Source organism: Solanum verrucosum, unplaced genomic scaffold, assembly GCF_900185275.1.
Source record: "Solanum verrucosum unplaced genomic scaffold, falcon-dt-bn FXZP01000265.1, whole genome shotgun sequence".
Lineage (NCBI taxonomy): Eukaryota > Viridiplantae > Streptophyta > Magnoliopsida > Solanales > Solanaceae > Solanum > Solanum verrucosum.
Genome location: NW_026019964.1, coordinates 157891 through 168769, shown reverse-complemented (window position 1 = coordinate 168769; position 10879 = coordinate 157891).

Sequence of the window (10879 nt, the reverse complement as noted above, 5' to 3'; positions counted from 1 at the left end):
AATCTTTGAGAAACACTTAGCACCTTGTAACTGATCAAACAAGTCATCTATCCTCGGAAGGGGATACTTATTCTTTATAGTTGCCTTATTCAACTGTCAGTAATCGATACACATTCTTAGTGAGCCATCTTTCTTCCTTACGAACAACACTGGTGCACCCCATGGTGAAGCACTAGGTCTAATAAAGCCTTTATCCAGCAAGTCTTTCAGTTGATCCTTCAACTCCTTTAGCTCAGCAGGATCCATTCTATAAGGAGGGATAGATATGGGTCGTGTACTTGGTAGCATATCGATAGCAAAATCAATTTCCTGTTCGGGAGGGATACCAGGGAGCTCGTCTGGAAATACATCTAGAAACTCATTAACTACCGGAATAGACTGAAGAGTTAGTGGTTCTGCATTTATATCATGAACGTGAACAAGATGATAAATACAACCCTTGGTAATCATCCTCTTCACCTTAATATAGGAAATAAACTTACCTTTCGGCGTTGCTGTATCACCTTTCCATTCCCGAACTGCCTCTCCTGGAAAGTGGAATCTAACAATCTTTGTCCTGCACTCAACATTAGCATAACAAGACGCTAACCAGTCCATACCCATAATAACGTCAAAATCGACCATCTCTAACTCTATGAGATCTATAGAGGTCTGACGGTCGATAATTTCTACCGTGCAACCTCGATAGACTCTCCTGGCAACAATAGACTCACCAACTGGTGTAGATACAATAAGGGGTCAATCTAATGACTCTGCTACTATACATAAATTCCCCGCAATAAATGGAGTAACATAAGACAGAGTAGATCCAGTATCTATCAAAGAATAAACACAATGGGAGCAAACAATCAATGTACCTGTTACAACATCTGGTGATGACTCCGAGTCCTATCGGCCAGTTAATGAATACGTACGGATCTGTCCACTACCAGAATTAGATGCTCCCTCTCTGCCTCCACCTCTACCTCTACGTGCTGAAGTCTGGGGTCCACGCCCTGTAGACTGTGCTGAAGAGGAAGAACCTACTGCTTACCTGATCGACTGACCTCTTCCATCTTTCTCTCTCGACCCTCTCACTCATATACTGTAAATGTCAGCGATCCTCTATACCTTGTGCAAATGCCTAAATTTACGAGATATCCATATTATCAGTTAGTGCAGCGGTAGAACAAGCATCGATATAGTGTAAGTCAAGCCCTTCCACAAATCTACGCACCCTATCATGCATCGTATCAACAAATACTGGTGCATATCTAGCCAATGAATCAAATCTCAGCCCGTACTCTTGGACACTCATGCTGCCCTGTCGGAGGTTCAGAAACTGGTCCACCCGGCCATCCCTAATCTCTCGAGGTAAATAGTGATCTATGAAAGCTTCTGTAAAGCTATCCCAAGTGGGTAGGGATGCATCTTTTCCCTTAGATCTCTCCCAACTCTCGTACCACAATACTGCAACATCGCGCAATCGAAATGCTGCTAACTCAACTGACTCAGTTGCTGAGGCATGCATGACTCTAAAGATCCTATGAAGCTGATCAATAAAGTGATGAGTGTCTTCTCTGCGATCTGTCCCTGTAAACTGTGGATGATTCAAGGTAAGAAATTCACAAACTATCGAACTTCTGGGCCCTTCAGAAGGTCCGACAACATCTGGCGCAACTGGTCAGATGGAATATGAGGAACTAGAGGTGGTATTGCTGGTGGAGCCGAAAGTCCTTGCCGATACCCTCGCTTGCAGTTGTATTTAGCCCCTGGCTAGTTGTGGTCTGTCTAGTGTCAGTCATCTCTATCTGCATATAAGTGTCAATTATAAGCCAGAAACCTCAACCCTTAAGACACCGCTCTATAGCACGAGGTGAGCGAAAGAAGGATAGTCATTCTAACATGCTCGGTAGCCTTTTGCTTATCAGATGTGGTGCACAACACATTTATAAACAAGACTTTACTAGACATGGCTTGCAGACTCCCAAGGATACGACGTTACTCTGATACCAAGTTTGTCACGCCCCAAACTCGAGGGGCGCAACTGGTTACTAATGCCAAAACTCAGGCCCGACCCGACCCTGCTGAACCATTTGCTACTAGCACATGGCAGCCACACACAATCAAGAAAACAAACAAGGATATCTCGGCTTAAAACTAAGCTCTCTGCCGGCAAGGCCCCTGTTAACTGATCTATAAAAGAAACAGCTATTCCCAGGAGATCATATAAATAAATAGCCAACTAGCATAAAAGTCCTAATTGGGCCGTCGAGGCCACCATGATATCTATACCAAAGCTAAAAGCAGGTATATATCATTACAATAGATCAAACAACTCACAAGCTTCAGCAAACCAACAACATAGGCCAGTATGGCTATAAAGTAGCTATACACCCCACACACTAGTCTGCAAGCCTCTAAGAGTAGTAAAGTTTAGCGGGATAGGGCCCCAACCTACACATAAAGATATATACAACAAAAGGTAACAAACCTCCCAACTCTGGCAGCTCCGAAGGATAGGGCTAGCCAATGGGATAAAAGTCAATCCTACTGCTGAGGAGGTCTACTCGGTCGTCTGTCAGGACCTGCATGCATGAATGCAGCGCCCCCAAGGCAATGGGGCGTCAATACAAAATAATGTAGAGAGTATGAAAGGCAATAGACTATGAGTAGGTATCCTGATATGCTGGAATAATCTGATAAATAAATCAAGGATAAGATAAGTGTGCTGACCTGCTCCTAAATCTAAACTTATCAAAAATAATAAAACAACAACTTACCCAATCACCCATAAGCTCGACAGATACAAACAACACACAAGACCACCTACTTAGTCCCCCATAAGCCTGGAAGGTGCCAATCAACCTATATACCCCTATCGGTAGTCCCCTATCCCCGTAAGCAGTCACATAGCCTTCTTAAGCATTAATATAGCCCCGTAGGCAGCACATAGCTCTCTTAGGCATCAACATAACTTATAGACAACTCATAGCCCTCTTAGGCAACAACATGGCCTTGTAGGAAGCACATAGCCTTCTTAGGCGTCAATATTGCCCTGTAGGCAACTCATAGCCCTTCTAGGCATCAATATAGCCCCGTAGCCAACTCATAGCTCTTTTAGGCATCCATATAACCATGTAGGCAGAACATTGCCCTTCTAGGCATAGATCACATTCCTGCAGCTAACCACAATAGCCCCAAGGGCAACAATAACAATCCAATCGCTAAAAGCGAGCAATTTAGTTATAAGCAACCTATACAAATAGCCTCTAAGTCGTGTCCAACACAGGGATGCTACTAACTGAATAAAAATCTCGATAAGGGAGGATTATATCAACTCGAGCACCCAACAATCAACAATAATGGCTACAACTGTAACAAGGATAACAACCCAATTACATTGCTCCTAAGCTTTAAGGAAACATGTTGTAAGTAGGGAATAGCCTTAACATACCTTTCCAATGAACGCTCGAAAGACCATAGTTCCTTCACAAAAATTGTTCCTTATGTCCTAAGCTTCACAAATACTATATATACACAGTTGGTACACACCTATAAACAATTCATAATTAATCATAAATCGACAGATTTGCCATATTGCCCCAACTTGTCGAAACGTCCGTAGAAATTCATAAAAATAACCGTAAAAGGGTCCCAAAATGATTACCTTAGTTAACCAAGTGTAAAACTTGAAGAAACACCAATAACTACAAATTTATATCTTCAAAAACCAGCTCCAAACACAGCTAATAGACGGGAAAAATGATTGCCACGTGTAGGGATTACATTTCTAGGCACGGGGGCAATGTTTAATGGTAGAAATCGTCAAAAACTAACCTTCATCATGCTAGAACTCAATAGGAACTCTCTCTTTGGTTTGGAACTGAAATGGAATGTTTTCATGGCTTAAAACGTTAAATAAGCCGACATACCATATTTTTGACCCGACCCGGATTCTGCCCTGGCAATCCTTAGTAATACCCTCATAACTTTTTGCTCTGATGTCGGTTTGATACGGAGTTTTGTGCGTTGCAAACTAGACTCGTAGGCCTTCGATTTAATGGGTGATAGGCCTTCTAACTCTTTATTTATTGGGAGAAAACATCCAATACATTTGACCCAAATTGTAGACAAATCTTTAAAAAGGAACTGACGGTAACTTTCATCAACTTTTATTTTGCCACTTACTTAACTTCAAAACTTGAGATACAACCCTTGAACACTTAAAATATGACATACCACATCATCTTCAATTTATTACTCACCCTCCTTGTCTTTCCACGAAGATACGAGTTAATTTAGACATTTCGAAAAGTCGGGGTGTTACAAGTATGCTCCAACCCACCTTAGAGTGATGCAAAACAAAATGAGAGGAAATGACAAACATAGACAATAAATAATAATTTGAATCCATAATAAATTAAAAACAAAGTAATAGAGGGAAACAATTAAATACATAGAAGAAACGAAAATTACCGTAATGGTAAGTTCAATGGTATTTGAAATGTTCATTTTGCTCTTCCTTATTCCTTGTTGCACATGATAATTTGCATATTTTCCATATTTGATCGGAAGTTTTAAATTACTCCCTTCGTTCTCCTTCATTTGTCCAGGCTGTATTTCACACTCCCCTTAATAAATATTAATTAAATATTTATCTTACCAAATTATTGTTACTAATAATATTTTGAAATTTTAAATTCGACCACTAATACTCCAATTAATTCTAAAAATAACGACTTGTTCATAACAATAAAATTAAAATAATGATTAACATGCAAAATTAATTACTTACTCTCTCGGTCCTCTTCGTATTTACCTCCGTTGTGTTCTTCAGATTTTTTATTCTTATTGGAATTATCTTTCTCTTTCTTTTGTAATTCAAACCTAAGGAGTGTATACTGTCAAATACAAAAAGAAAATTTATTAATGAATTAATTAAATTGATAATTCATTCTCAAAACAAAGTGAAATCTTCCCTCCATACTAATGATTTCAAAGTTGAAAAGTAAATAAAATAGTTTTGACCGATTCAAGAAATTTGAAAGAAGAAAAAAAACTTTGACTTATTTTTTCTTTTAATAAAATTATAATATGACAAATATTATGAAACAAAGGAGGGGGGAGGTCTCTTTGTTTTTTCGATCACCGTTATGCTTTTCACAAATCAAACTTAATTGGATCGAGAATATATTCATACAAAATTGTAGAACAAAAAACTCCATAAGACATAAAATAATCAAAATCTAGGACTGGACATAGGAAAAAATAATTTTACTACAAATTCAAATAAAGCATAAAAGTGGGAACAAACAATGCTAAACCAAAAAGAGCCACACATATTTATTAGAGATACTCCATAAAACGAAAAGAACCTAGGAAAAATGAAAAAAAGACACCAAAAAAGAATTGCAAATCTAAGTAGGCATCTCACCAAAAAAGAATTGCAAACCTGCTAATATATTAGCCTGAAAACAAAGAAGTGAAAGAGAATATCTTGTATTTTACAAGTGTACACGAGGATGCTGAGTTGTTCCCTTGAAATCTATGTTTTATGATCTTTTTGAGGTAACTAATTTTAATTTTGTTTGACTATTCTTCACATTCACACTACTAGATAATATTCTCTTCAAATAATTCTCAAAAAGTTAATAAGAGAACTTATATTCAGGACTACCTAATTTAATAAGTATATATATGCATTAATTGTTTAACTTTGACCAAATGAATTCAAATATGTCTCACAAAGTTAATCCTATTTAATACCCCCTCCGTCCACTTTATAAGAACTTTCACTAATATTTTATGATATATATTTTTTATCATATTGAAATGCAAAAAAATTTCAATTTATAGTACTTTTCGTATAGTTTTTGAATATCTGAATTTTTTGTTTAAAATGTCGAATATGTAATCTAATTTAGCTTTGAATATTAGTCAAATTGATTTTTGAAAAATGCAACATGAAAATTAAAAGTAGACCGAGGTAGTATTTAATTTGAATAGTCAAATTCTCTATAAAAATTTAAGTTGGTCATTAAATTGTGATAGAGGTAGTATTTATTACCTTACAAAAAAAAATGACAAAAAAGACATTTGCAGTTAGTTTTGCTTCAAGTTTTTGAGTTCTATGCTACATGGAAAAAAATAGATAGAATTAAATGAAGAATTCAATAAATCAACTTTTTTTCTCTTGTATATGTGTTTCGCGTTGACCATTAAGTTATTTCATTAAACAGTCGTGTTAGATACTCTAGGGTGAGGATTCAAAAAATAAAATAAAAGGCTCTAATATTGTCACGGCCCTAAGTCGGGTCAAGATGAATCCCACTACAGCCTACCGAATGGACAAGCGTAAAACCCAAGTCACAAGATTGCGGAAGACACAAATTATATAGAACATAAGTAATAAAAATGGAAGACAAGGATAATGTATATAGAAAGAAGAGTGTGTGTGTGTGTGGGCCAAAAATCCGGCCACGAATCGAAGCAACCAAATTACGAAAAGTAAATTGTCATACTGTCCTCTTTTTAAAGAAGATCACTTGCCCGTAAGATGGGTGCAAATAGGACTCAATCCGAACCTCAAATGGCCAAATTACAATACTTTTAAGTTTAGGAATTAGGGGATTTGAGGTCGAAAACAAAATTGAATAACGAAATTAACAACATAAAAGCGTAGAAGAGAGGGAAAGGAAGACACTTACCTTTGAATTGTAGAAATTGACCAAGAACAACTCCAAATTTCCCAAGGTCGAGCTCCCAAAGTAGTTGGATTCTATTTGGAATAAAAAGATGAAGAATGGGATTTTAACCCAGCGATCTTCACCAAAACAGTAAAAAGTTTGCTTTAGCGGCCAAATCTTTGCGAAATTGGAGCTCGCCTACGAGGCGTTCTTCGCTTAAGCGACAAATTGGTCGCTTTAGTAGCCTTCACAAAAGCCAAGGGTGGGTCGCTTAAGTGACTCCCACCCCTTTGATGCCCTTCTCTTAAACGGCCTCTTGGTCTCTTAAGAGGACTTCGCTTAAGCGATCAACAGTTCATTTAAGCCATCGCACCAGACACCAGAAATTTCAGAAAAAGGCTTAAGTGTTAAAACTTCGAACAAGCCTTCAGAAATTAATCAGAATCCAAATGACACAAACTAAAAGTGCAAACCACTTGGAAACGACATTCCGGACTCAACAAAATCTATGAAACAGCCAGATGAGGTTGTTTCATCAAAATCTTGATAAAAGTCAACACCTTAACAAAGAAACACCATAAAATTCCAAAAAGCTAAAATTTCACCCCGACACCCTTGGGAATCAAGACAAATATCATTCTCTACCAAACTCTGCATTTCGGGTCTAACCGCACTGAAGGAATTAGATTCCGAGCATGTTTACAAAGAAATCTTCCCCAAGTTCCACTTTTAGCTAAACTAAAAAGCTCGCACCAACTCTAAATGGAAGTTCGAAAACCCAAATGAATCATCTTACTTGACAAGACCGTTCTGGAGCTGAATGAACTAACAAAATTTTGATCCAACGTCAGAATCTCCAGATGTTGACCAAAGTCATTTTTTTCAAGCATTAATCTTCCAAAACTTAAAACTAGCACAAAACTCAACCGACCACCTCAAGGAGCATGCCATCCAACCCAACACCACACACAAGCTATAAGGAAGCTACAAAAAGGGGAAAAATAGGAAAAGCACATAGAAAACACAGAAATGACCACAAGGGTCATTACAACAAACACTACTAAAAGGAATTTGTTCGCGAAAGTAAGACAAAGGCAATACTTGAAGGCTAAAAAATATGAGGATACCAAATCTGCATATCAAGATCAATCTCCCAAGTAGCCTACTCGACCGGATGGTGCCTCCACTAAACCTTCACTTACAGGATATCCTTAGACCGCAACTACCTAAACTGCATGTCTAGAATGGGCACAGGCTCCTCCTCAAATCTTAAAGTCTCATCAAGATGAACTGATTCCTACTGAAGCACGTGGGACTCATCAAGAACTTACGGCCTATGAAACACATGATGGACACTGGATAGAGTTTAAGGTAAGGCTATCTTATAAGCCACCTCTCTTACCCGTCTCAAAAGGACTGATGAACCTTGGGCTAAGCTTGGCCCTCCTCCCAAATCTCATCACGCCCTTCATGGGTGACATTCGGAAGAACACATGATTACTAACCATGAACTCTTAAGGTCATAACCTCCGATCCATATAACTCCTTAACCTACTTTGGGCAGTATAGAGTCTCTCCTGGATCACACAGACACGATCCGTAGAACCTCTCAATAAGTTGGTGCCCCATGGCCTAACCTTAAAACCATCACACCAGCCCACTGGAGAACGACATCTCCTACCATATAATGCCTCGAATGGTAGCTTTTATTATATGCAAACTCTTCCAAAGCCAAAGACTAATCCCATTGACTACTAAAATAAATAACACAAGCCCATAGCATATCCTCCAAAACCTGAATAGTCCTCTCAGACTGTCCATCGGTCTGAGGGTGAAAAGTTATGCTGAGCTCAACCCGAGTACCCAACTCCCACTGAATAGAACTAAAAAAATGTGAAGTAAGCTGAGTACCAAGGTCTTAAATGATGGATATCGGCACCCATGCAAATGCATTCTCTAAGATAGATCTGAGCCAATCTCTCCAATGCATAGACAGTCTGAACTGATAGAAAGTGAGATGACTTGGTCAACAGATCAAAGATGACCCAAATAAAATCAAAACGTCACAATATACGTGGCAAGCCTGCTACAAAGTCCATGGCTATACATTCCCACTTCCACTCAGCAATGGGTATGACTCAAACCACCCATCTATACTTTTCGTACTTCATTTACTGACAGTTCAAACATCTAGCTACAAAAGTTGTAATATCCCTCTTAATCCCGCACCACCAATAATACTGCCTCATATCATGATACATCACCGCTATACCTGATATACCGTGAGTTTACAATATTTCTAATACATTTCACTTACAAGTTGTGCATGTCTAGGGCCTTTTTGTATTGGTTTTTATGTGTTTTTATCATACTTTACAAGAAAGATGATCAGGCGCGGAGGTAAAGAGACATCTGAAATAAATGCAGAAAAGGGCATCTACGGAGGTGATCCACGGATCGTAGGTCCATTGATGCTTCATAGATGGTGGTCGTAGATCAGTAGGCAAGTCATGGAAGGCAAATCAGTGAAATCTGACCAGGTGTGGAACCACGGTGACCATTGATCTACGGACCGTACTGTTGAACCGTAGATTGATACTGTGAGGGTTCCAGTACCTAATTTTTGAAGATTCTAAGTATGGAGCTATCGAGAGGGATTGTCGGACCGTAGATTAATCTACGGTCTGTACTGTAGTTTTGTTGTTTGCTTCAGAGAAGCTGAAATATTTTCTAAGTCCTGGCTGACGGAAGGGACTCACGGACCGTAGATACATTGCAGTTCGTGAGTCAGTCTCGTGGAATGAAAATGTGTGCCTGAAAAAACTTTCCTTATTATGTTTCCCATTTACTTTAGGACTTATTTTCTATAAAGTATGTAAACCTCGTTTTTGGAGATTATTACTTTTGTTCTAGTTCTTGACTTGGGAGATTAACTTGCAAATTTAGCAATTCTTAATTTCCTAAGTTCGTTTTGAAGATTTTGGTGTTGCAATTCAAGTTGAATTTTTGGGTTTATTATTCTTCTTACGTAAGTTCATAATTCTTTCATCTATAACAATGAATTGCGTTCATATGATTATGGGTAACTAAACCCCACAACTAGGGTTGTGGGAACTATGAGCGATTAACAAAGTATGAATAGTAAATAAGAAATTCTTGAATAGTGTTTTGCATGCAATGATAATTCTTTCGTTTAAAAGTCTTTTTAACGAGTGCACGCATTAGAACTCGCCTTGTTGCTACTTGCTGGACCAAGGAGGTAATCAACATGAAAAGAATTATCAACATAGATTTAGTGTGATACTATCTAATAGGCTAGTGTCGATTGGTGCGAAGTAATAACTAAGCCAAACATCGATTATGATGTCTAATATGAGATAAAGGTAAGGGTTAGTAAATTATACATACGTAGCCGAACCCAGGTGCGGGGTGAAATTCTCTAGATGTCGGACCAAGGATTTAGAGATACCTAACTTATCACTTTGCATGTAGTACACTAGAAAAGGATTGCTATTACTAGGATTACTGCATTATGAGCTTGTGGGGAACACATATACCCTAGTTATTTCTCTCATCTTGATAACAACCAAAATTGACTTTTGATTACTTATTACTTATTGAATTCTTACAATTTATTTCACGAAAACCCCATTTAATTACTTCTTTCTGGAAGTAATTTGACTAATTGAATATAATTGTTGGTTAAAGTAAAGTCTAAACCATTTTCCTCGTGGGATCAACCCCAACCAACAAGTTGTGTTCTTTACTTGATAATGATCGCTTATGCTTTTTTAGATAGTTGTAATTTGAGTGTATCAAATTTTGGAGCCGTTGCCGGGGAATTTGGCCTTTAGATTAATTTTAACTACATTATTGAACTTTGGTCAAATATTTCCTACTTTTACTTTTTCTTTTTGCTTTTGTCTCTCTCAGGTTCTGACTTCAGTGTATGCCAAGCACACGGAGCCAAGGTGAACCACTTACCCCTTATGATCCAGAGTTGAACCGAATTTTGTGAAGAATGAACAATCAAGGAGTTCAAGTTAATCCTATCGGAGGCAAGCTAGGTGATGAAGTTGAGTTGCAACCCCCGAGGGTGGTTGAGGGAGGCAACCAGGTTCTAGATGAAGATCAATTGGGAGATGCAGTGATGGTTCATGGCCCACCAGGACCTCGACTGCATGACAACTATAGGGGCAACGTAAACATTG